At 36.5% G+C, this 21,045-nt stretch overlaps 1 pseudogene; it reads left to right on the plus strand.

Moving 5' to 3' along the window:
* The first annotated feature begins 7,973 nt into the window (after positions 1 to 7,973).
* Positions 7,974 to 19,265, plus strand: LOC149209819 (hsp70-Hsp90 organizing protein 3-like; annotated as a pseudogene).
* The last annotated feature ends 1,780 nt before the right edge of the window (positions 19,266 to 21,045 follow it).

A 21,045-nucleotide genomic window follows, 5' to 3' on the forward strand; every position in this document is an offset into this window, starting at 1 on the left:
CGACCTTTTCGCTTCTTATTCCTGCCTTGCTTGGACGGTTGGGATCTCGCCCGTGGATCGTAGGGCTGAGATGCATTCAAGGGTTTAACCCTTACATATTCATCTCCGAGCAGTCTCTGGGTTTATTTGTTTGTTTGGCCTTTCCGGCTCCGTTCTGGTGTTCAATCTCTGGTTCCATATCACTAGCACTATCTCCTCACCCTGCATTTACTCCGGAAGCTGTGAAGTGCCGCCTCCAAGCCATCACAGGTAATGTCCTTCGGTTCCTAAATTTACAGCTTGCGTTTACAGTTCTGGTTATTTGAACAATCCATACTGACTTATTTCCTCTTCCTTGTTAGGGCGCACAGCTGGGTTATCCAACCCCCTCCTCTGACGGAGCCAGGGAAGCTATACAGGGCGTTCCGATCCTTACGGTGGTCACAGGTAAGCTATCAATTCTTGAATGCTCTGCTCTGCATACGAGAGCTCGAAGTTCTTGGGTCTTGAGATGTGGTTTCATGGTTTGATGCAGACCGCCGTTCACAAACGGGTTTCCATGCTTCAATTGCTGAGGTATTCTCCACAGAGAACCCTCACGGTTTACAATTTTGTTGGTAGTCTGGTCATGTCATTAACTTGCCTGTTAGGTGATTGTCCATGACGGAACTTCTGAGTTTTTCTTTTACACATATTTACAGATCTATTGTGTTTATATCGCTGCCCTTGCGGCATGCCCGGTTTTTTTTGGTTTGCTACATTTGCCACCAGACTTTTGTTCTTCGGATCTGGCCATATGGCACAGGCCTGAGTTAACGGATTCGACTCTGTTTTGAGGGTTTTCTCTTGTCAATGTATGTACAGTTTTATCCTTTCTAAGAATTCACCATCTGGTATTATTTTTACATTTATGTACATAGATCTACGACTCTGTCTAAGCCCTTAGGGCAACTCATGCTGTGCGTCTTATATGATTCTATATGGTGCGTTCAATAGTAACAGAGCTTCTATATCATGTATTCAACAGTGATAGAACGTTTATATCGTGTATTCAACAGTAATAGTGCATGGGTTATCTTTGTTATGGCTAGTTCTGCTCGTCTTCCACGACGGCAATCTCATTACTTTACTCAGACTATGATTATTGTTCCGAGCCATTCGCTCTGGTATTCATTATACGTGTTTTCTTTTGTTCTTGCTAATACTTGCACAGGTTGGTTCTGATTAATTAAATGGCAATACTTGTTTCTTCTGCTTCATGGAAATGCCGAATACACATATGCCTGAAGCTTCTCATTGTTTCGAATATATATATATTTATATATATGTGCATGAAGCTTTTCCTTCTTTCGAAAATATATATATACCTGAAGCTTCTCTTCTTTCGAATGTTTATAAATCCGAAGCTTTTCCTTATTTCAAATATACATGCCAAAGCTTTTATGTAACATGCACAGGGTACGTTTTTTTCACTGTTGGTTTAGTTCAGTTTAAAGATTAAGATTCTCCTTGTCTGGAGTAGCTTATTCATTTCTTCACATATCAACAGTCAATTTATTCTAGATAGCTGTAGTTTATTTCCTTCTGTCGTCAGACTAGAACCCGACTACAGTCGGTACTCGCTACCAGACTCAGAGGGTTCTAGTATTCGTTTCCGTTGACACATTAACAGCAGTTTGTTTATGTTCAGGGTGTACTGCACTGTTTATTCCCTTATTCATTGTTCTGTTATTAACACAGAGCCTCTGTCTCTCGGACGAGGTTGTGTCATGTTTAATATCCAATGGCCAGTTCCTGGGTAACCTCCCTTCTTATTCTGTAACCAGTCTTTTAATTTAACTACCCTATTGTAGCTTGGTTTACCACATCATAACAGTATTTAGGAGAATGAACATAAACCTTATTTACTACTGTGCATTCACTGTATACAATAACAGTATCTAGGAGAATAAAACATATTCCTTATTCACCTACTGTAGATTTACTGTATATTTATATTCAGTTAGGGACTCTGCGACTTGAATCCGTACCTGGTTCACCAGAGCCAGGAACAGGTTCTCAAGCAAATCACCTGGTGCTTGTTTCTGCTCTTCCACCCAGCCATGAGATCCATCCCTCAGACGGAATTCTCCCCCCGAGCCATCTTGCAGGCCTCAAGCCCTCAACAAGATTGTGCACTTTTTGTGCCTGGTTATCTGGTCCTAACCAGACTTAACCAGTTTTCTCTTTTCTTTTCCTTTTTCCTCTTCTTGGGAAAGGTCCTTTCTGTCTGTCCACACAGCACAGAACTTCCCCCCTACATCCAGGACTTTTCCTTTTCTGGGAGGGTAGTTTCCATCAGTTATTATAACTGATCTCTTTCTTTTAAATCCACCTCCTAGAGGCTGCCAGCATTTCAAGAAAATATTTAAATTACTTTAATAAAATAGTTTGTCACAGTTTTGTTTTTAAAACATAACAACAACTGTATTACTGTCTTTTACCACAGTAACTTCTCACATTTACTTAGTCTGGGGTCATTACATCTCCCCCTCCTGTGATTGGACATCGTCCCGATGTCTGTCTCCCTTAAACAAATTCGGGTAAGCTTCACTAAGGAGTTCCTCTTCCTCCCAAGTGGCCTCTTCAGGCCCATAGTGCTGCCACTGCACCTTAGCTTGGAAAATAACCGGTTTCCGCAGCCGCACTTCTCTCTGGTCGAGAATGGTCAGTGGTTCGACCAGAACCTCGCCTTCGGGCTCGACCTACAATCAGCAACAGATTTAGTTATTTTCTTGTTTAGGAACAAAGCTTATCTAGAATGACCAGATTAATTCTTACCCGAACATTCTGCCATTGAATCACATGTTTAGGATCGTAGACGTATTGTTTTAATACGGAAACGTGAAAAACATTGTGGATCCTAATATGGCTTGGTAGGGCGAGTTGATAAGCTACCGGCCCCACCCTTGCCAAGATTTGAAAAGGTCCAAAATAGCGAGGTGCAAGTTTGGCACATTCGCTCCACTGCAAAGTACTCCTTCTGGGTTGAATTCTAACAAACACATGGTCCCCAACTTGGAATTCTTTGAACCTTCTCTTTCGATCAGCAAAACTTTTCTGTCTGTCCTAAGCGGCTTTTAAGTTTGTACGCACTTTTTTTACCGTGTCTTCCATTTCCTTGAGCATTTCAGGACCAATTCGTAACCTATCCTCAGGTCCACTCCAACTTGAGGGTGTGCGGCACTTCCGCCCATACAGAACCTCAAAAGGACTCAGCTGTGTTGAGGAATGATACCCATTGTTATATGCAAACTCGACCAGGTGGAGGTATTCCTCCCATTGAGTTGGTTTCATCATAACACATGCCCTCAGCATGTCCTCCACTACCTGATTTACCCGTTCCGTTTGGCCATCGGTCTGGGGATGATAAGCTGTGCTAAAGTTCAGCTGTGTTCCCAGCTCAGCAAACAGTGTTCTCCAGAATGTTGATGTGAATTTAACATCACGATCCGAGATTATTACCCTCGGAAGTCCATGCAACTTAAACACATTTTGCATGAAAATATGAGCGATTTGCACAGCCTTATACGTCGATTGCACAGGTATGAAGTGTGCTGCCTTACTTAACTTATCCACTACCACCATAATGGAATCATTATTTTTCTTCGTTCGGGGCAATCCGGTTATAAAGTCCATGGAAATAACCTCCCATTTCCATTCCGGAATGGGTAAGGGTTGTAACAGCCCTGCGGGATGCAAATGCTCAGCTTTGATCTGTTGACATTCTAGACATCGCGCTAAATACTCGGCTACCTCCTTCTTCATTTTCGGCCAGTAATAGTCCTTTCGAAGAGCGGTAACCATTTTCTGGTACCCTGGATGCCCGGTGTAATGGCTGGTATGAAATTCGTCCAGAATCAGTTTTCTAAGACTATCTTCATTGGGTATATACAACTTTTTATTAAAATACAGCATTCCAGCATCATCTAGCTCATACCCTTGTTGTATTTCCTTACCAGCAAGTTGCCGTACTCACTGTTTAATTTGCTGGTAAACAGCATCTTGATCAGCCGCTGTTTTTATCCTTTCAAGTAGAGTATTTTTCCATTTACTGACCGAAATCCTGCACACGCATTGTACCTTTCGACTCAATGCATCAGCTACTCAGTTCTCTTTCCCCTTTAAATGTTTAATTTCAAAATCAAACCTGCTTAAGAAGTCAGCCCAACGCGTTTGTCTCGTATTTAAGGTGGGTTGGCTGAAATAGTTTGTTAAGCTGTGGTGGTCTGTTAACAACAGAAATTTTCTTCCCAAAAGGTATTGTCGCCACATTTTCAGTGCATGGATAACAGCTGCCAGCTCCAAGTCGTAAGCAGAGTATTTATGCTCATGTTCCTTTAGTTTCCTCAATTCGTATGCAATGACTCTTCCTTCTTGCATCAGCACTCCTCCCACGCCTTCTTTACTTGCGTCAGTGCAGACCACGTAATCCTTGTTAGGATCAGCTATACTCAATATGGGCGCGGTGGTGAGTAAGTGCTTGAGCTGTTCAAAGCTCTGCTGACATTCTGAGGTCCACTTAAATACTTTTCCCTTCTTTTGTAAGGAGGTGATAGGGTATGCTACCCTTGAAAAGCCTTCCACAAATCTTCTGTAATAACCCGCTAGCCCCATAAAGGACCTAATATCTGCCACGTCCTTTGGTATGGGCCACTCCATTATAGTTCTGATTTTCTCAGGGTCTACTGCAATTCCTTCCTTTGTGATTACATGGCCTAAGTATTGTATCTCCTCCTTGAAGAAATCACACTTACTAAACTTTGCATATAATTGATGTTCTCGCAAAGTTTGCAACACCAATCTAAGGTGTTCCTCATGCTCCTTTCTTGATCGGGAGTAAATCAGAATGTCATCTATGAATATCAACACAAATTTGTCTAAGAACCTATGAAACACACTGTTCATCAAACACATGAAGGTAGCAGGTGCATTGGTCAGACCAAAAGGTAGCACCACGAATTCATAATGTCCATACCGCGTTCTGAAAGCTGTCTTAGCGATATCCTCCTCTTTAATTCTGATCTGATGATAACCAGATCACAGATCGATCTTAGAGAATACCGTCGCTCCCTTCACCTGATCAAAAAGTTCGTCGATCCGAGGCAAAGGATATTTATTTTTGATCGTGAGCTTATTCAGCTGACGATAATCAATACACATCCAGAAAGTTCCATCTTTCTTTTTGACAAATAACACTGGGGCTCACCAGGGTGATACACTGGGATGGATGTAATTCTTGTCTAACAGCTCCTGCAGTTGCATTTTCAATTCTGTTAGTTCTGGTACGCTCATTCGGTATGGTGCCCGTGACACGGGTGCTGCTCCCGGAATCAATTCAATGGTGAAGTCCACATCTCTTTTAGGTGGTAATCCCGGTACCTCCTCAGGAAAAACATCTACAAATTCTTGTACCACCGGAATGTTGCCCAGCATGGCAGTTTTATCCTTCTGATTTGCGTAACCCACCTGAATAGCATAGATTTGACATTTCTTCTTGATGCATTTAGCTAACTGAGATGCTGTAATGGGTCGAATCTGTACAGGATGTTTGATTCCTTGTAACTCCTGCTGCTCCCCACGGTCATCCTTATAGTAGATGGTTTTTGTCTTGCAATTCACTAAGGACCAGTGTTTTTCCAGCCAATCCATCCCAATCAGGATATCATATGAACCCAACGGTAGTATGTTTAAGTCTGCCACTATTGGCTGCCCTGCTATGGTTAAAGAGCAATTATTTATTTTGGCCAAGACTCGTCTCTTGGCTCCTGTAGCTAATTGGACCAGCCACGGATTTCTAAACTTTTCAGATTGTAACTTACACTGTTCTACTATCTTTGGGCTAACATAACTTAAAGTAGCTCCTGGATCAATAAGAACAGCTATAGAAAGGTTTGAAATTTTACCTTCAAATTCAACCATAGATGGCTGGTACTCCGCTTGGCGGTCTTCCAAAGCTGCATTAATTCTGGGTACACTACGTGCCACGTCCCCAACGGTCGATGCTTCATGAATTTGGGATATCTGGTCTGTCCCCTTTCGCTGTGGGCAGTTTTTAACATAGTGAGGTCCCCCACAGCCCCAGCATTGAACTACAGGTCTGGTCATCCCTTCACCTTCTGGCCTAATAGGCTGCTCACTTACTCTGGTTTCACTTACTGGCCTAGCTTGGGGCGCACTTCTTGTTATAGATCTATTGTTTAATCCTTTGCCAGCTCCCTTACTTCCATTGTTGCGACCTCCCTTGCTGCTTCCAACCATCCGACTGCTCCGTTTCTCATTCCATCTTTTATTTGAAGTATCCCCCTTCTGTTTATTCTGCTGGTAGCAGATCCTTGCTTTACGAATAGCCTCATCCATGGTCCTAGGATTGTCAAACTCAATCCTCTCTCTTATATATGAAGGTAAGCTGCTCACAAACCTTTGGACCTTGGCTTTCTCCTCTTTGATATAAGGTACATAACGTAGCAGAGAGGTAAAACGATTAATGAACTCGTCCATAGTCTGGTGCCCCAGTCTTAAATCATGGAACTCTCTCGCTTTTTCATCGTAGAAGCGCTCAGTTAGGTACCTTTCTTTGAAGTATTTCTGAAATTTCTCCCATGTAATGGTCTGTTCACTTACCCCCTTGATAATCTTGATTTCCTCCCACCACAAGGTTGCCTTACCTTGTAGCTGGAAAATAGCCAGTCTCGCCCTCAAATTGTGATCATACTCATACAACTGAAAATATTTATTCATATTTATTAACCATGCTTCTGCTGCCTCTTCCTGTTCTCCATCGAAATGTGGGGGTTTAATCTTCCGGAATTCTCCCTGCAGCTCCATTTTCTGACGTTTTGAGGTTTGCTGCTGTGGTGCATTATCAGAGTGATCCTCTTTGCCATCTGAATTTCCAGGTTCAATCTGATAGTCTTGTTCTTCTGTCATCCTCTGCTATTCCGCGCTCGGGTTAGATAGAGGTTGATTTTGCCTGTCCGACAAACTCTTCAGAATTCTTTCTTGTTCAACTGTCAAACGCGCGTTGTCCTCTCGCAACCGTGCCATCTCATTTTTCAACTCGTGAATAGTTTCCAGGATTGCAAGGTTGGTACTTCGTGTTTCCTCACCCAACTGTACCCACAGCTCTGGGTTCCCTCGAGGGTTACTGCCGGTTCCCTGCATTTTGTCTCCTTTTTGGCTTAACTGTTAGCTGTTGTAATTCTGTATTTCACCCCTAAATAGACAGAACACAGTTAAGTAAATTATTAACTTACATATGTATGCATGGTGTACGCTTCTGCACAGTGAAACATGTTTTGCTTGAGGCCACAGTGTTGAAACTGGGCTCTGATACCAATTTGTCACACCAATGTCCACATACACATAAAAAAATTTCAATGTATGCCTAATATAATGATCTTGCTATACACTACATGATGCATCTTTTATGTATGTGCGCACATTTAACTCATATCGAATTATTCACATACTTTATATCACATAATTCACAGCTCATTAATTCCTATGTTTAACTCTGTTATAATCTTTGTTTATATATGCTGCGTGGTAATAAAATATGCTGTCAAATGGGTTTTGGTGCAACCATTGACTTCACGGTGGAACCTAGCGGTTAGTCTACCCGACAGCAGTGAGTATTAATGTGGCGCGGGCTTTGGTGGTCCTGCCATAGACTTTGCAGGTGCCAACTCACCCTTGCCTTAATAACATCAGTCCTTACCGAGGCAGGTGGCGTTGTTTGGCTACTTTGGCCATGTGACATCTCGATCACGGTGATCTCGGCCTTTTCGCTTCTTATTCCCGCCTTGCTTGGACGGTTGGGATCTCGCCCGTGGATCGTAGGGCTGAGATGCATTCAAGGGTTTAACCCTTACATATTCATCTCCGAGCAGTCTCTGGGTTTATTTGTTTGTTTTTCCTTTCCGGCTCCGTTCTGGTGTTCAATCTATGGTTCCATGTCACTAGCACTATCTCCTCACCCTGCATTTGCTCCGGAAGCTGTGAAGTGCCGCCTTCAAGCCATCACGGGTAATGTCCTTCGGTTCCTAAATTTACAGCTTGCGTTTACAGTTCTGGTTATTTGAACAATCCATACTGACTTATTTCCTCTTCCTTGTTAGGGCGCACAGCTGGGTTATCCAACCCCCTCCTCTGACGGAGCCAGGGAAGCTATACACGGCGTTCCGATCCTTACGGCGGTCACAGGTAAGCTATCAATTCTTGAATGCTCTGCTCTGCATACGAGAGCTCGAAGTTCTTGGGTCTTGAGATGTGGTTTCATGGTTTTATGCAGACCGCCATTCACAAACGGGTTTCCATGCTTCCATTGCTGAGGTATTCTCCATAGGGAACCCTCAAGGTTTACAATTTTGTTGGTAGTCTAGTCATGTCATTAACTTGCCTGTTAGGTGATTGTCCACGGCGGAACTTCTGAGTTTTTCTTTTACACATATTTACGGATTTATTGTGTTTATATCGCTGCCCTTGCGGCATGCCCGGTTTTTTTTGGTTTGCTACATCTGCCACCAGACTTTTGGCTTCGGATCTGGCCATATGGCACAGGTCTGAGTTAACGGATTCGACTCTGTTTTGAGGGTTTTCTCTTGTCAATGTATGTACAGTTTTATCCTTTCTAAGAATTCACCATCTGGTATTATTTTTACATTTATGTACATGGATCTACGACTCTGTCTAAGCCCTCAGGGCAACTCATGCTGTGCGTCTTATATGAATCTATATTGTGCGTTCAATAGTAACAGAGCTTCTATATCGTGTATTCAACAGTAATAGTGCATGGGTTATCTTTGTTATGGCTAGTTCTGCTCGTCTTCCATGACGACAATCTCATTACTTTACTCAGACTATGATTATTGTTCCGAGCCATTCGCTCTGGTATTCATTATACGTGTTTTCTTTTGTTCTTGCTAATACTTGCACAGGTTGGTTCCGATTAATTAAATGGCAATACTTGTTTCTTCTGCTTCATGGAAATGCCGAATACACATATGCCTGAAGCTTCTCATTGTTTCGAATATATATATATATATATATGTGCATGAAGCTTTTCCTTCTTTCGAAAATATATATATACCTGAAGCTTCTCTTCTTTCGAATGTTTATAAATCCAAAGCTTTTCTTTATTTCAAATATACATGCCAAGGCTTTTATGTAACATGCACAGGGTATGTTGTTTTTTCACTGTTGGTTTAGTTCAGCTTAAAGATTAAGATTCTCCTTGTCTGGAGTAGCTTATTCATTTCTTCACATATCAACAGTCAATTTATTCTAGATAACTGTAGTTTATTTCCTTGTGTCGTTAGACTAGAACCCGACTACAGTCGGTACTCGCTACCAGACTCAGAGGGTTCTAATATTCGTTTCCGTTGAGACATTAACAACAGTTTGTCTATGTTCAGGGTGTTCTGCACTGTTTATTCCCTTATTCATTGTTCTGTTATTAACACAGAGCCTCTGTCTCTCGGACGAGGTTGTGTCATGTTTAATATCCAATGGCCAGTTCCTGGGTAACCTCCCTTCTTATTCTGTAACCAGTATTTTAATTTAACTACCCTATTGTAGCTTGGTTTTCCACATCATAACAGTATTTAGGAGAATGAACATAAACCTTATTTACTACTGTGCATTCATTGTATACAATAACAGTATCTAGGAGAATAAAACATATTACTTATTCACCTACTGTAGATTTACTGTATATTTATATTCAGTTAGGAACTCTGCGACTTGAATCCGTACCTGGTTCACCAGAGCCAGGAACAGGTTCTCAAGCAAAGCACCTGGTGCTTGTTTCCGCTCTTCCACCCAGCCATGAGATACATCCTTTAGACGGAATTCTCCCCCCGAGCCATCTTGCAGGCCTCAAGCCCTCAACAAGATTGTGCACTTTTTGTGCCTGGTTATCTGGTCCTAACCAGACTTAACCAGTTTTCTCTTTTCTTTTCCTTTTTCCTCTTCTTGGAAAAGGTCCTTTCTGTCTATCCACACAGCACATAACTTCCCCCCTACAGTCATGACTTTTCCTATTTTGGGATGGTAGTTTCCATCAGTTATTATAACTGATCTCTTTCTTTTAAATCCACCTCCTAGAGGCTGCCAGCATTTCAAGAAAATATTTAAATTACTTTAATAAAATAGTTTGTCACAGTTTTGTTTTTAAAACATAACAACGACTGTATAACTGTCTTTTACCACAGTAACTTCTCACATTTACTTAGTCTGGGGTCATTACAGTATTTCTTTTCATTTCCCTAATTAATGTGATGATAAACATACAGGCTTACAAACACTTTTTAAATGATTAAGTTCTTGTTAATGTGATGATAAACATACAGGGTTACAAACACTTTGTAAATGATTAAGCTCTTGTTATTGACTACTATTTATAGAGAAGTATTTTCTTCTAACTCCATATTTAACATAATTTTGAATATTCATAGTATATTTTGTTTATACATTCTTCAATGATAATATCATAAATCTGCGAATATCGTTTTTTTTTAACTTTATAAAGAAAATAACTATAAAATCTTTTCCCTAGTATTATTTTTCATGTTCACTTTCAAAATCATAAACTCTAATAAAAAGTATAAGTATAATGAATGATATATACTTTATTTTTATAATAGTTTCCAAGTAATAAAAATTGTTATTTCTTCCTCTGAATTTCTTGAGCTATTTCACTTACAAGCACAAATATTTCATAAAAGATTGGAAACTAGTTGTTCACACTAAATATCAATTCCTATTCCTGCTTTATGTAGTGAAATACAGATTTTTTAACATTTATCCTCTTCCTACAATATAGGTAAAATAGTAAGTTTTCTTTCTTATAACTAATATCCAAAACTTCACAGTTAAAATAAGAATTTGTATTCATATAATAGGTAATGAAATTTTAGAATAAAAAAATAGAACCAAAATTGTTATTTTTAACATAGATGGAAAAATAGATTTAGAAGCATTGACTTGAAACAATTCTGAGAAATATATGGCTAGTTACTTGGCTCCTCATAGACTTGACACAACAAACATTGTTTGGCTCCCTAAGAAAATTTCTATTTGTCTCTTCTCCCTGTTTCTCTGAAGTCTCTCTTATTATGTTCTCATAATTATTGAGATAAAAACATGAAAATCCTCAAACAGTATCCATCTACCACTCTTTACATCACTATTAACTACCTCCACCTCAACAACAAATGGTAGCTAGTTAATTGCGCATTTGTGGGTTTTGTTTCTCACTTCTAAAGACAACTTCGTGTCTTCGAGGAAACATTTACTTAGCCATTATAATGATGTTAAAAATAAATTTCATCACCTAGATTAGGTGTCTAGGGATTTTTTATGGATAATAATAATTTCCGAAATAAAATTGTAACCTTTTACCTCTTTTGAGGCATTAATTTCCTAGTTTGTTATTTTCCATAAAGTAAAACATAAATACAACTTTACAAATCACAACTATACATCAATTATTATCAGTAAAAATTACTAATGATTAATAATCTAATTGTCTCCTAATTTAGCATAATAAATAAAAATTAACTTATGTACATATAAATACAATTTAGTTCTTAAGGTGAGGGATATCTCATCGTTCCCCACTTAAATTTGACATTTTTGCCATGTCCCAATCAGTTATTTCTTTTGGAAACCATTTAAAAGTTTAAACCATTGAATGATAAACTTATTTAAAAGCATAATGCAATTCTCGGGTTGCTTCTCTTGAGGTGAAATGTTTCCATTGAACCTTTAATTACACCACATCTCTATTCTGTAGTGTAACCATTGTCTACTGTAGAATACATAGTGGTTTTGCTAGTAACTCTCCCTCTCGTTCCACCTGTACAACATATCGGTCAATTACATGACAAGGATCATGCACATGTCCTTTAAATTAGGAAACATGAAACACATTATGAATCTTAATGTTGGTTGGTATGGCTGATTGGTAAGAAATCGTTCCAGCTATGGCTAACACTTCAAAGGGTACACAATATCTAGGAGATAGCTTAGCACAAAGTCTAAGCCTATGTGTGATTTTCTCTTTCACTTGTACATGAGCTTAAACATTGAATTCTTTCCTGTTTCTCTTAAATTTTGCATAAGTCTTATGCTGACCTGGGATTTTTTAATATTATGTTTTATTTTCTTAATTATATCCTCCATTTCTCTTAACATATCAGGCTCTAGTATCAATTTGTCTTCAGGGTGATCACATCTCAATGGTGCCTTACATCTTCTCCCATACATGACTTCAAAATGACTCATTTTTAGAGAACTTTGATATCCATTGTTATAGGAAAATTCAACTAAATATAAGTAATCCTCCCATTTGGTATGTTTATCCTTCACATCCATCCTTAGCATATCCTCTAATATCTAGTTGGTCCTTTCTATCTGACCATCAGTTTGAGGATGACAAGATTTGTTAAAATTTAATTTGATTCCCATGTTTTCAAATAACCCTTTCCATAATTTGGGGGCAAATTCAATATCCCTATCAAAAATACAACTTTAGGCACCCCATGTAGTCTAAAAATTTTCCTCATAAGGATTTCAAAAATGTTTGTGGATTTAAAAGTGGATTTAACTAGAATTATGTGTGTTTCCTTGCTGAGCTTGTCAACCACAACCATATTAGTCCAGTAATAACATCCATTGAGATAGTCTTTGATTTCCATTCAGGAATGGGAAATGGTTGTAATAAACCAATAGAATGTTGAAGGGATGCCCTAAATTGTTGGCATTCAAAACGTTTCCACATGTTCAAGTATTTCGTTTTTCATATTTGGCCAATAGAGATCCTTCCTAAACATCATAACCAAGTTTTTATAGGCACGGTGACTAGTTGTTGGTATTTTATACAACTCATCTAATATAAAGAATTTCATATTTACTTCCTTTGGTATGTAAATTATTCCTCTAAGTAGCAATAAATGTTGGTTGTTGATTAAAAAATAGCTTCTTCTAAAAAATTTCATTTTTGTCCGGTTTCACTTCAATTTTTACATACTGTAAATATGAATTTGCTATTGTTTTGACCTTTCTAGCTAGATTTTTTGACCGACTAGTTGTTGTTGCAATACAAATCTGGTTAAACATTCTACTTAAAGCATCACCTATCTTGTTTTCCTCCCCTTTGATGTGTAAAAAATCAAAATCATATTCACTAATGAATGCTAACAATCTACTTGCATTCAAGTTTGGTTCATCAAACAAATATTTGAGACTCACATTATGTGTCCTTCACTGAAATTTTTTTCTTATCAAATAATATTTCCACATTTTAAATGAATGAATTATTTCTTCTAATTCAAAATCATGTGTAACATAGATTTCCTCATGTTCCTTAGATTTTATGGATTCATAGGAAATATCATGGTCGTGTTGCATTAGAACTCCTCCAAATCCTTCCTTACTTGCATATGTGCATGTCATGGATTCTTTATTGGGATCAACCCGTTTTATGGTGAAGGTTGTGGTTAAGATTTGTTTAAGATTCTCAAAACTAGCTTGATATTTTGAACTCCATTCAAACTTAATTCCCTTATTTTGTAAATTAGTGACTAAATAAGAAAGTTTCTACAACCCTTTTCTAAATATCCTAGAATATCAAGTGATTCCTATAAAGGATCTAACTTCTTCCACATTCTTTGGTGCTCGCCACTACAAAATTTGTTTTACCTTTTCACAGTCTACAACAATTCCCTCTTTTGATATTATATGTCCCAAAAAAGTATTTTTGTCTGGTAGAATGAGCATTTTCTAAAGTTAATATAAAGTTTATTGTCTTTTAGAATTCAAAGACCCTTTTCGAGATGTTGATCATGTTATTCCTTACTCCTTAAATATATTAAAATACCATCTATGAAGACAATAAAAAATTTGTCTACGAATGTCCTTAGCACACTATTCATGAGATACATGAATGTGGCAGGTGTGTTAGTTAATCGAAATGGAAGAACCAAAAACTCATAGAGCCCATACTAGCTATGCAAATTTGTCTTGTATATATCTCCATCTTTGATAATCCTAATTTGATGGTATCCTCACCCAAATCAATCTTTGAAATATAGAAGATTCCATAACTTGATAAAATAAGTCATTTATTCTTGGTAAGCAATATTTGTTCTTGATGGTCATTTTATTCAACTGTTTATAATCTATACATAATCTCAATCTTCCATATTTCTTTTTCATAAAAATAACATGTGCCCCCAAAGGAGACACACCTCTCCTTATGTAAATTTTGTATACTAATTCTTGCAGTTGTATCTTCAGTTCCATTTCTTTAGGTGCACATTATCTATGGGGCCTTAGAAACTAGAACAACTCTCAGTATAAGATCGATTATGAATTCAATGTCCCTCCTTGGTGGAAGTGTTAGTATTTATTCTTAAAACACATCTTTAAATTATCCTAATATAGGATATTCAACTAATGATGGTTGTTATTCATTTTTATCCAATTATTGCACTTGAACATTAAACCATTGGCACCCTTTTTAATGCATATTTATTCATTTGTATAGCAGAAATTTTCCTGAAAGAGATCTTTCTTGGAATGCCTTGAAACATGCAAGTTTTTCCTCCATCATCCACTCAGGTAAAGGACTTGTCTAAATAGTTTAATATCACTTTCAGATTCCATAACCAGTCCATTCCTATGAGTACATCATAATATCCTAATGGTAAAATGTTTAAATTGAGGACAATTTGCATTTTGTTTAGGTATATAGTGAAGTTCCTACTAATTTTAGACAATTTTCAATTCGCTCTGGTAGCTAATTGTACTAACCAAGGTTAACACTATTTTTCCTTTCTAATTTTACATTTTTCATCTACAGCATGTGAGACATATCTTCAGCTAGATCATGGATCTATAAGCATAGATACATTATTCTCACAGTCCTAACTTTTACTTCTACTATAGTTGACTGATGTTTTTCCTCCCTTCGATCGAATATAGTGTCGATCCTTGATATATTATAAGCTACATCATTTATTGTTGATTATTCCTTGATTTGATTTAACATTATTTTATTTTTCAATGGATTTTGTGGAGAATCTCTCCATAGCCCCAACACTTTATGGGAGGTCTCATCGATTCACTAAAGTTTTTATTATTTACAACAATTCCTCCCTTCTGTCTAAGAGTTTTCTTCTAATTAAAATTTCTTTTATAAATTCCATCATGCATACTTTTTGTAAAAGTTGGATTTTTAAACCAATTTTTCTTACTGCTGAATTTTTTTTTGTTTCTTAGACACCCATATTTTATAGCTTCCCCATTTTTGTTTGCTATGGTTGAAACATATTTTTATTTTCAAATAGTTTCATCCATTTTTTTTTGGCTAATAAAATTAAATTTTTTCTCTGTATGAGAAAGGCAAATAACCGACAAATATTTGGATTTTTTCTTTTTCTCCCTTTTAGTATAGAATATACTTCAATAAAATCATAGATTTATTGAAAAAATCATCCATGGTGAGTTTCCCAAACTTCAACTAATGAAATTCCCTATACTTTTCATTAAGTATTTTTCATTAAAGTATTTCTTCTTAAATTTCTTCTTGAACAACCTCCAAGTTAGGTTCTTGCTTCTGATTCTCTTCACAAAATTAATTTCTTCCCAACATAAAGTTGCTTTACCAATCAATTGTTATGTGGTCAACCTTGCCTTAAGATTACTTGGATAGTTGTGCACTTAGAAGAATTTGGATATATTGATGAGGCATGCCTCCTCTTCTTCTTTAGTTTGACCATTGAAATTAGGAAGGTTGACTTTCTTAAGCCCTCCTTATAATTGAGAGGATGATTTCCTTTTTCTAGATGAAGAAATGATAGTTTTTTTACTTTGGTTCATCTTGATCACTAGACTTATTAATTTCATTATTAGGAGGAGTTTCTCATTTTCTTTTGCTTGTGGTATTAACATATTTACTTCTAGATCTCTTCATGTGATTATTTTTACTAGCTTCCTCCTTCTCCAGTTTTCTTGATAGAGACAAGTGAATGTTTTGGACCCAAGAAAGGCCCATTGTTGTAACTACAACTCTGATACCACTTCAAATGACCCGATAATACTATATATTTTTTTTTCACATAAGCATATATAGAAGACAAATTCCACTTTTTGTCTAGATAAACATATGTGATTTATTACTAAAGATACTTCACAATTGTAATATTCAAGAATTTTCTGTAAAGTTCTTCATCATTTTCTTTATAAAAGAACACTAATCCATTTTATTATCTTTTATAGAGATTATGTTTCTAAATTCTAAGCTAAAAATGTTTATCATGACAAACTTGATTATATCCATATAGGTATGCATTATATATATATATATATATATATATATAGTTTCTCTATAAATATACTCAAATAAGTTTTCCCTTAATTAGAATACTTCCCTTATAAAATATATGCTTATTTAAAACAATGTTTTCCTTCAATCAATCAAATACTTATCTAACATTTTGAACTTATATTTCAAACCTCTTGGTTAAATAATTGTAGTTATGGATACCAATCCATTGTGTATATATATATATATATATATGGTAGTCCTTTGACCTCAAAGATTACACAACATTTATGACGAGAGAATATTAGCAATTTAATGTCTACACGTTGAACACAAGATATAATATTGCATTTTCATAGCTTTAAATTTTAATGTGGGACTAGTCATTACACGTTCGACCTTTGTATATATTTATAGTGTATTTCTCAGTGTTATATTCATGGGCGGGAAGACTTATTCATTGGCCATGTGTATTCCCTTTTGTACTTGTTATGTTAACAGTTCAAATCATTTTATACTAAATCAATGACTTTTTATTGAATTAGGATTTTCTCGAGAGTTTAATGACTTTTCAAAAATTTGGTATTGCCAATTTTTATTTCACTGCTCAACTTCTTGCTGCATGTTTCTCCTAGCGGTTATGGTTTTGACTTGAACCCTTAACAAATCATGCTGCTTTTGTTGATGGCTTGTTAATAGGTGTATGCAAACATTTTTTAGGGTATACGATTCCCATTTATCATATAGTGACAACATGACTTCGCCTCTTGTGAAAATGGAATGGCTTCGAATCATAGTATACCATAATTTACTCCAAGGTATCATTTCCTTTTAAAGACCTCATGGTCAATAATGTCATTTAAATTTTCATTCTTCTTGTATTATAAGTTATACACGTCTTTATTATGTTAACTAGATCATTTTGGCTTTTATTCATTTAAGGCTCACAAATTACTTGAGATAGTTGGCTTGTACCTCTATTATCGAATAGGTCCAGCTACTATTTCCATACTTAATTACGAACCTCACTCGGTAAGCACTAGAACCTCATTAAAAAAAAATTGTTACTTCCCTATAGGAAGTTCGTGTTTGAGATTCATACTAATACTTCCTTTTAACTTCCAATCTTGTGGGGTTATTTGAGAGTTTTAGTTTCTCCTAGCATCTCTTTAATTTTCTCTTACGGTCTCTTTGTCACATAGTGTTTGTCATATTTCCCATTCAGGACGTTGTTACAACATAAATTACCTAAAATAAAATGAATATAACTAATGTAAATGATAAACGATAAAATATTAATTATGTTAAATATTCATTAATTTAAGTGAAAGGTCTTGTATAAAAGACACGCTCAATCATGAAAGGACACCTGCTTAGGTATATGTATGCAGGTCCTCATTGCAACATTCATCACTTGTACATTTTTATATATAATAAATTATTATTACAAAATATCTCTCTTGTATTTTTACATTTAAGTCAACAAGCTATTAGTTTTGTTGCTTCAATCATATCAGAGGCAGAATATAATTATGTAAGTCTTTAAAAGTTGTTCCTTGCACAATATTTCTTCGTGTTTATGTCCTAAATGCATTAAGCAGTTTAGTAAAATTCAAGAAGCGTTTTGGCATTTAGGAAAATCATATGCATAAGTTAAAGCATTTTGAAAGGAAATTGATAACAAGGAAGATGATAATAACGATGAAGAAACGAAAAAATATCAAGATGATGATCCACATGAAGTTGATGCTGAAAGTAAAGGAGAAGGAGCAGATATTGAGCTAGTTAGTGAACTAAGTGATCAAGGTGATGGTCACCATGTAACTCATTAAACAAAAGATATGCAAGATGATTTTGGCTATTTTGGAGAGAAAAAATAACCTGAATATCCTTCTCAACATAGTACAGAGAAAAGTACGTGTAGGGTTGCTTCAAAGGAGAGAGGAAGTGAATAAAGGGGATTACATCTGGAAGATATAGTAGATGATGAAGTCGATCGGTATGAATCAGAAGAAAAGAAAAAGTATGAGCAAAGGAAAAATGAGAAACTAATATGCCCTCCCTTAGAGCCGGAGTTTCCATTACGCCCACCTCCAGGTTAGCCAGAACCAATAGATATTCCAGATGAGGAGAAAGAGAAGGTGGCCCAGAAAGCAAAGGCACAGAAGGAAAAGAAACTTGGAAATACAAAATATAAGAAGGGAGATTTTGAAGTTGCTATTAAGCAATATTAGAAAAAAATGGATCTAGATGATGAAGATATATCCTTCTAAACAAACATGGAAATTGTCTATTTAGGAATGGAGAAGTATGAAGATTGCTTTGAAGACTGTGAAAAGGATATTGAAAGAGGGATGGATATTCTTTCAGATTTTAAAATGATTGCACAAGCTTTGACTAAAAAATGAATTGCATATGTTAATATGGCTAAATGTTCTAAGGACTATGATCCATCAATTGAAACTTTCTAGAAAGTACTTACATAACATTGTAATCCACATACATTGAAGAAACTTAATGAAGCTGAGAAAGTAGGGAAAGATTTGGAACAACAGGAAGATTTTGATCCAAAGTTGGCAAATGAAGAGTGGGAGAAAGGAAATGAATCCTTTAAGTAGCACTAGTATCCAGAGACCATAGAGAATTATACTAAAGCTCTTAGAAGAAATCCCAATGATGCAAGGGTATACAATAATATAAAAACTTGCTATACAATGTTGCAACTTCTCGAGAAGGTGTCAAGGAAGAAAATAAATGTATTGAGGTGGATCCATTTTTTACAAAAGGTTATTCAAGGAAAGACATTATTCAGTTCATGAAAGAATATGAAAAATCCTTGGAAACTTATCAAGAAGGTCTTAAACATGATGAATAAAATCGGGAATTATTAGAAGGTGTCCGGATATGTATTGAGTAATCAACGAATAGTTTGGGTAGTGATACATTTGAAGGTGTTATTGCAGATCAAGATGGAAACATTTATTTTGAGATCAAATCGAAGATTTGCTTCAATAGAGGTAATTCATTCCACTACGTGGCAACAATCAGAGCCATTGTTTCCAGTTACATATTTTTAATCGAGACATATGTATGTCATGCAACAAACTTACTTGAAAATGGGTTTGGATGCTATAGCATTTTTAATAATAACTGTGGATATTTTGCAATTTATTGTAAGACTAGTTCACTTAGGATTGATAGGAATCCTATTTGAAGAAGTGAACAAGAAACAATGATCTTAGGTGCTCCAATTAATGTTATATTTTCATCCCCTCTTTGGTTTTTAATGACTCATCTAACTAGAATGACAGTAGTTATAGTTTAAACGTACTGTTTGATTAGCTATGCAACTAATTTTTGGATTTGCAGGGTTGTGTCAAAAAGGTTGTCTGTTGCAGAAAGGTTGTATGTTTTAGACTTCGAGATCTCTTCCAACGGAAAACCCATGCCATTTATCACCAATCACTTCCTCACATGGCTCGATGCCTCGAACCAAAAGCTCAACATTATTCTCTAGTGAGCCCCATTTTCGACACTAGAGCTCCTCCTCCATCAATTCAACGACATCACTACTCAGAAAAAATATCGTTCTCTAAAACTTGTACAATGACAACGACATCCTAGAGCTCGACTTTGACACTGATGCCCACGACATACAACTCGATTGCCCCACATTGCAACAATACAAATATCAAAATTTGCTACAATACCACATCTCGTATCTCCTCAAATTCTCCGTCTATGCTTATGCCTCCATTTTGTACCTCAACACTTTTCCCAACAATTTCCATATAATTATCATGTGGAAGCCCGTTAAACCCTACAAAATGACAGAAACCCTCCAAAATCCTAAAATTGTGACATACAAACCCACAAAAGTTGTGCAGAGGGTTTGCGTGAGCACAACCCTACGGCTTATTGAGAACACGTGTTTGTTGAACGTTGATGGCTTCAATATTTATCACAAGAATCGCCTAATTCCACCCTTCTGGAAAATATTTCAAGAAACCTATTGTAGAGGCAGATTCATAGTCAACGTTCTTGAAGTCAATTACATACAGTCGACTCATGATAAATAGAATTTCAAAGGGACAAATGCTTTTTCGCGCCTTGAAAATAAGCTAAAGGAGGCATCGAACTTGTCCTCCTTCTCGAATCAATGGCGAATATGTTGAACTCGTCCTCTCCACTGCCAGATTTATGAAGGGAGATACAACAAAATTGTTCTCTCTGCACACACTCGGTATGTTGTAGAAGGAACATTGTCCAAAAATTGTTGCCCGTAATCCAATACACAGTTTAAAAAAAAATCGTTGTCATTCCCCCACCATCAAGCATCGTAACCAAGGTTGAAGGTTCAACAGGTGTGAAGTGTTGTCCTTGGCAGTGATTCGTATGGGCTTGGTGTACCTAAAGGGTTGGTCAATATATATATTTCGATACACTGTAATTAATATACAATCGAGCAACGATTCGTACATGGAGTGGTGTGTATAATTGGTAATGGTTTTATACATTACATGAATGGTATATAGTCGAGTTATGGTGATATGGTCGATATATATCTACTACCACTAGTATATAATCCAGTTTTTACATTCTCTAATTAATTAAATTATCTATATATCTCTATATATATAATTATATAATAATTTATATATACATGTAAAAAAAATATTATAGTTGTCTATATATAT

Source organism: Pinus tabuliformis, chromosome 1_2, assembly GCF_031772625.1.
Source record: "Pinus tabuliformis cultivar Carrire ecotype Pingquan chromosome 1_2, CPIR1, whole genome shotgun sequence".
NCBI classification, from domain to species: domain Eukaryota; kingdom Viridiplantae; phylum Streptophyta; class Pinopsida; order Pinales; family Pinaceae; genus Pinus; species Pinus tabuliformis.